Source organism: Chinchilla lanigera, unplaced genomic scaffold (assembly GCF_000276665.1).
Source record: "Chinchilla lanigera isolate Chin_1 unplaced genomic scaffold, ChiLan1.0 scaffold00073, whole genome shotgun sequence".
Taxonomy (NCBI): Eukaryota; Metazoa; Chordata; class Mammalia; order Rodentia; family Chinchillidae; genus Chinchilla; species Chinchilla lanigera.
The window spans coordinates 6,159,434-6,166,477 of record NW_004955474.1 but is presented as its reverse complement, the minus strand read 5'-3'; the positions used below and the strand labels follow the sequence as shown (position 1 = coordinate 6,166,477).

At 41.3% G+C, this 7,044-nt stretch overlaps 1 protein-coding gene and 1 pseudogene across 1 annotated transcript in view; one reads left to right on the top strand and one right to left on the bottom strand.

Moving 5' to 3' along the window:
* Positions 1–7,044, top strand: part of Gpat3 (glycerol-3-phosphate acyltransferase 3) — a 73,269-nt gene that overhangs the window by 26,307 nt on the left and 39,918 nt on the right. The gene's annotated exons all lie outside the window — the stretch shown is intronic.
* LOC102025905 overlaps positions 1–7,044 on the bottom strand; it is a 22,794-nt pseudogene that overhangs the window by 9,361 nt on the left and 6,389 nt on the right.

Below are 7,044 nucleotides of genomic sequence, written 5' to 3'. Positions count from 1 at the left end.
GTGTAGGCTGGGGATGGAGGATGTGGTAGGTCAGCACTAGGGAGAGGAGGCTCCTGGACTTGTGCTAGAGAGAATCTTTTTCTTGGCTTGGGTTGGGGAGAAGCCAGCGATGTTAGAATGTCCTGGTGGTGGACAAACCTTGGTGGGGCTGTCCCCTCTCCCTATGTGGCAACCCCAGAGCAGTGTGGTGGGAGCTCTGCTGTGTGCTGACTTCACTCTCTTTCTTGGTCATACACCTGATTTCTCAGCTTCTCTTTTTCAAAGCTCTGAGTCCTCTGATGCTTGGACTGGCTAAAGAACTTTGATTATCTGGGCCATTTAGATTCCAAAAAATTCCTCCAGGAGCAGAGCCAGCAGACCCTTCTGCCTGCCGTAATTTCTGGAGATCCCTAGTGAACAAGACCAAAGAGGACGGAGGGGTGTGACCTGCTCTTCACCCTTTTAAGTGTCAGTATTACCCTGTGGGACTGGGATGCATTGATCACCTCTGTATTCCTTGGTGCTGACACTGGGTGGTGGTACCTGCTCATTTCACCTGGGAAATAGGCGTGGACCACAGCAGAAGGATGCAGGAAATGACATTCTGTGGGTGGGATGTCAATCCGCCATCCACAGAACATTCTGTGGGTGGGACACTTTGATGTGTTCATATTTAAGTACATGAGAAAATGCATTGTATGCAGAAAATAGCAACTTAATTTTGGAGACAGCCTATATTCATAGCAAATGGCACACCTGTCCAAATCATTGTACCAAACAGCATTATGGAGAGTAATGGTAACCCATTACAACCAATGATGTTTTCTTGGGTGCGCATGCGTGTGTGTGATGCTAGGGTTGGAACTAGGGCCTCGTGCATGCTAAGCGTAAGCTCTGTACTTAGCTGCAGCTCCAGGCATTCCTTGTTTAAGTGAAGGACAGTTGATAATGAATTCCACAAACCATCATTATATAAAAAAAAATAAGACTAAACAATATCCATGGGTAATTAACCTGACAGTGCCTAAACTGTCTTCCCCACCCATCTTTGCTTAGTTTCTTCCACCTCTTCCTGAAATCAATCTAAGTTTTTCCTATCAGCAGAACTCCATTTGCCCTTTGTTTTTCTTGAGTTTAAGAACCACTAACTCCACTGATTATACAATGGAGGGATTGGTTTAACTAATGATAAGCAAAGACCAAAACAAGACCAAGTTACATGTACTACGAAATACCATTTTAAACTTTCTAAAATTAAATCGAATCCAGGCGTGGTGGTGCATGTCTGTAATTCCAGCACTCGGGAGGCTGAGGCAGGAGGATCATTGCAAGTTTGAGACCAGTCTGGGTTACAAAGTGAGCTCAAGGCCAGCCTGAACTGCACAGTGAGACCCTGTCTCAAAAAATAAAAGAAAATTTTAAAAAATTAAATTAAATTAAATCGGCTCAACCAGAGGATATAAGGGTCAGCTTGTCCTATGAGGGTAAAAGCATCCCTCTTTTTACTTTTTTTTTTTTTATCTTTTTGTACAAAAGGGGAAAAGAAAAATAAAAGACTTCTATCCTTGCATATTACAAAATGCCTGTTATTTCCCCTTCTTGTGCAAAAGCCCTGCTACCCAGACTTCTCTGTCAATCGGCCATCCTGCCATGCTCATGACAGTGGAAACTGAACACCACACATGTGACGATCCTCCTGCCTCAGCCTCCCAGGTGCTGGGATTACAGGTGTGCACCACCACGCTCTGCCTCTTTTGTGCTCTATTTTTCTCCGAAGAATAATTGATGTTGTCAACCCCTCTCCAGATATGAAAACGCTGGTGCTTTATCGGAAGGCTGGGAGTGTTAGAGACTTCTAAAGTTCACCCTGAGCTGAGTATTTTTGCTTAAGGTTTGGAAGGAATAAGTGCCTACCTCAGGTTTTATGGGATCTTTGCACTTCTGAGCCTGGCAACCTGGGCCTCCAGGTTGTGTGATTCTGGGGGTGCCAGCACCTGCACCTGCCAAGGATATGTGTGTGTAGCTTTTTTTGGAGACATTTTAAATTGGGATTTCACATTCTTTCAAACATATTTTTGTATTTTACATAGATAATAAGTTTACTTGGTTTAGAAATCACAGGAACTTAAACAGTGTGGCTTCCACCCTGGTTACTGACTACCTCCACCCATGTTGGTGTTTCAGTGTGTAGACAGTATTACAAGCATGCTGTTACAGTATAACTGTCTCGTACTTTCTTGACTTGCGTGTATTTTTCACTTATATCCTATAGACCTTTCCGTATTATTGCTTAGAAAAATTTTTTTTGTTTGTTTTTTTGTGATTGTCTTTGATTCCTAGGAACTTTTCATATATTTGGATGATTAATGTTTTTTTTTTTTTTTTTGTACCAGGAATGAAACTCAGGACTTTGTGCTTGCCAGGCAGGCACTGCTCCGCTGAACTATATCCCTGGCCCCTTGGACGATTAATTAAGATAGAAGTATTTCTTGTATTTGTTGTAGATTTCTGGCTGCTACTTCTCAATTTGTATTTGTCCCTTTGCTTATGCTTCTTACAGTGCAGACTTTTAAACTTTTTATGCAGTACAATTTATCAAATTCTTAATAGCTTCTGGATTTTGAATTTTTTTAATAGAAAATCTTTCCTCTGCCATGGTATAAGGAGATTCTCTCATGTTTTCCTAGATTACTTTTATGATTTTATTTTTGCATTTAAATCTTTGATTCCTTTATTCTGGCTTATTTGACCAGATGGCTATCTAGTTGTCTCAACATTTTCTATTAAACAGCCCATCTCTACACAACTTATCTGAAATATATCCTTAATAACTTCTGTCTAAGGGCTGGGGATATAGATTTGTGGCACAGTGCCTACCTGGTGGGTGCAAGGTCCTGAGTTCGATTCCAAGTACCAAAAAAAAAAAAAGAAAAAGAAAGAAAATAAAAATAAAAATAAACCCAAAAACTTCTAATGTACTGGTGTGGTGTCTTAATTATTGAGGTGGGGTTTTTGTTTCGAGACAGGGTCTAACTATGTAGCACAAACTGGCCTCAAACATGTAATGATCTCTTGCCTCAGCCTCCCAAGTGCTGGGTGGCATGTGCTACCTTACCCTGCCAATTATTCATGTTTTAATAGATTATTTTAATATCTGGTAGAAGTAATTATTCCTGTTACTTTTTCTGCTTATTTTTCTGGTTTTTCTCCGGTACCGGGAACCGAACTCACGACCTTGCGCTTGCCAGGCAGGCGCTTTGCCGCTGAGCTAAATCCCCAGCCCCTTCTGCTTATTTTTCTTTGCTTATTTTTCCACATGGTCTTGAGAATCAGCTTTCCATTACAGAAACAAATACAACTAGCTATTTCTATTGGCGTTGTATTAAATTTATAAATTTACTGGGGACAGTTTGATATGGTCTGTGTGGAATATTACTCTCTAAGGACATCACATCTTTCCACGTATTTACATTTCCTTTGTATCCTCTAGAGATATTTGAAGTTTCCCTCAGGTTTTATATATTTCTTCTTCAATTTATGTTTTGATTGCCATTATGAATGTGGTATGTTCTTCTATCTTTTATCTTCTGAATGCTTATTATTCATAAAGTAAAAAAATATAAAATTAGAAGTTCTCAGATTGTGATTTTTCGGGAGATTTCCTTTTTCTCAGGTTCCTAAGTATTTTACTTCAATATTGAGTATCTTTTTTTGTTGTTGTTGTTTTTCTCTGGTACCGGGAACCGAACTCACCTGACCTTGCGCTTGCCAGGCAGGCGCTTCTACCGCTGAGCTAAATCCCCAGCCCCCAATATTGAGTATCTTTATTGAGTATCTTTTATTCAGCCTTGGCTTTTATGTATTTATTTCAGTTTATGCTTCCTTTCTTTCTCTTGTGTTGGTTTCCACCATGTTCAGGACTGAACAGGATCGGGAGTGGCTGGTATCCGGGGAGGGCTCTTGTGATTGCCGTGTCTTTTCAATAAGGGTTTTTCTGTCTCGTGCTAAGAACTCGTTGACTTCTGTTATTTTATTTTATTTTATTTTTTTTGTTTTTTTCTGGTACCGGGAACCGAACTCACGACCTTGCGCTTGCCAGGCAGGTGCTGTGCCACTGAGCTAAATCCCCAGCCCCGACTTCTGTTATTTTAAATTAAGAATGTGTATTTTTCATGCATTTTAAGCATCTGCATGGTGCATACATATTTTCTCCCTTAGAGCTACGATGGTGTATTACATAGTTTCTTAAATATTGGAATCATTTTTGCATTTTGGGATAAACATTACCTGGTCATAATATGGTGCTGTGAATTGCTGAAATTGGAATGAGGACTTTTTGGCGTTGACCTTTATATTTGAGATCAGTGTATTATTTACATATAGAGAGCCCTTCCCCTCCTCATCACGGCCCAGGAAGTTTATCTCTGTAATTCCATGGAGAAGTTATTGGAATTTTAGCAAGTTAATTCCAATCTAACCCTTCCAGTGCAACCCACGGCGAGAACCAAGACAGTAAGGCATATCTGTAGTTGTGGGGAGCCAAGGGGTCCTCTGGGCTGGACCTATTTGCACTGCTTAAAGCCAATTGATTTGATAAGGAAAAGTCCTAGCCAGCTGTGCACACATCAATACATGGAAGTAGGGCCACGTTTAGCCGAAATGGAGACAATTGCTCTTCCTTCAGGGAGAGTTGCCCAGGTGGTCCTCCACATTCACCTATCTTTCTTGCTTCTTTCTCGATTGAAAGGTTTGGTGGAATTCCCTGGAAGAAGTCAGGGTACAGGTTGGTTGGTTAGGGTTGGCTATGTAAGTTCCTTTTTTGCCCCCACAACATTATTTCATCTGTGTAAGTGGTTCTTTTTAGAGTGTTTCTTTGCTTTTTTTGGTTTGGTTTGGTTTTGGTTTTTTGAGACAGAGTCTCACTCTTTAGTTCAGGTTGGCCTTGAACTTACAGCGATCCTCCTGCCTCAGCCTCCCAACTGCTAGGATTATACTCGCGCACCACCATACCTGGCTTAGAGTGTTTATTTCTTGATTAGTAGAGTTTTGTTTTTTAGTGGAAAGTTATCCATTTGCCCATGTTTTTATTAAACTTATTTGCACAGGATGTTGTGCAGTTGTTTCTTATGATACAGTTTTGTTTGTTTTTTCTTTTTTTTATTTGTTTTGTTTTGTTTTGTTTTTCTGCGGTACCGGGAACCGAACTCACGACCTTGCGCTTGCCAGGCAGGCGCTTTGCCGCTGAGCTAAATCCCCAGCCCTTCTTTTTTTTATTATATGTGTTTCTTTTATATTATATGCGGGCTTTCCTACCCATTTTATCTTTCTTTATTGGATTAGGTAGTGAGGTTTTTAGTGTTAAAGTTTTAGCTTTATCCTGTTTCACATTAGAAAAGAAGTTGGTTGTAACACTTAAATGTGCTAACCAGCCACCATTACTAAGGGGATGTTTCATAACTACAATGCTTCCTCCCCTCCACTCCTCACCGCCCCCTTTTGAGGCAGAGTCTCACTGTGTAGCTCAGACTGGTCTTGAACTTGAGGCGATTCTTCAGCATCAGCCTCCTGAGTGCTGGGATCACAGGTGTGCACCACCACGCCCAGCTCCAATGATTTCTTTGAAAAATAGACAATCATGATTGAGCTATCATGACTGAGAAGCACTTAGGAAAACCAAGGGGATTGCTTATGTTTTGAACACATTTCATAGATGTGGAAGGTTGTGATAGTCCCTTAATGGATCTATTTTAAGGTATAGATAGATTATAATTGAGTTCTTCTAAAGCAGTGTTACTGCTATGTGAAACTTTATGTAGTAAGGTTTTACATTTCCTATTGTATTCACATTTTCCATTTACTATCCCCTGCCCTTATATTTCCAAGGTTAGAGAAAGCTGAAACCTTAAAATAACAAAAGTGCTAAGGAACAGCAACTGCTCCCTTCCCCTTGAACTACCCTGGGGACTGAACTCCAGCGTAGGCTTGCTAGGCAAATGCTCTACCACTGCGCTACTGTCTTAGTTACTTTTCTCTTGCTGCTGAGTCAAAATACCTAATGCTCAAAATGAAGGAAGGAAAGGTTTATTTAGCTTACAGTTTGTGGAGGTTTCAGTCCATACTTGCCTGGCTCTGAGGCAGAAGATAGCAAAGCAACAAGAGCAAAGCGGGGAATGGCAGCGCATGCAAGCCTCTTTCCCTCTCTTATATTGTAAGAAGGCTGCCCCCACCCAGGGGGCGGCACTCACACAGTTAACCTTGTAAACTTCTCACACTGACACAATGAACAACATCCTAGAGCAGGAAGGGCATGTCCTTTGCACCCCAGGATGTAAAACTGCTGAGTCACTTAGCCAAACCTCTAGACTCCTCAAGTTGACACAATGTATCAACTATAACAGTTACATCCCCCCACCAGCATATTGCTATTGTGACCATCAAGTGGATAAAAATTTATTCATAATAGGTGAAATTAGGCAGAAAGGTATTAATGTGTTTATGTGACCTTCTAGTAATCGTTATTGGTAAGATAGCTCTCTCAACTTAAGTATTTCTCCTTCTAAATAACTGGAATTTGTAAGGTGGTTGGTTTAACTTGGATCTATTGTTTGTATTAACACAATGATAGTGTGATTCAGAGTATAAAGCTTCTCTAATTTGGAGGCCCTTAAGAAGACATGTGAAGTGACCAATACAAAATTAGGCACCAAACTTTGGAAGGGACCCAGGCAGGTTTAGACCCTGAAGCTTAACCTCACTAGATTCATGGTCAGTCTGCCCTTTGTGTGTGTGTGTGTGTGTGTGTGTGTGTGTGTGTTAGTGCCAGGTATGTATTTCCCTTACGTGTGGGACAGCTCACAGACACAGCACACACAGGGTCAGCGCTGTGAGAGGGGAGCATCCCTGCCTCTCAGGGGAGGACTGTAGGTGTGATGGAGAGGATGACTTCTCTACTGCCCTCAGCAGGGCCTGAGGTGGACCATGAGCAAACTCTACTCCTTCTGCCTCTCAGCCAAGGAGAAGCTACCTCGCAGCTCTAATCAGAGCAAGCCGTGAAAGGATTGGCCT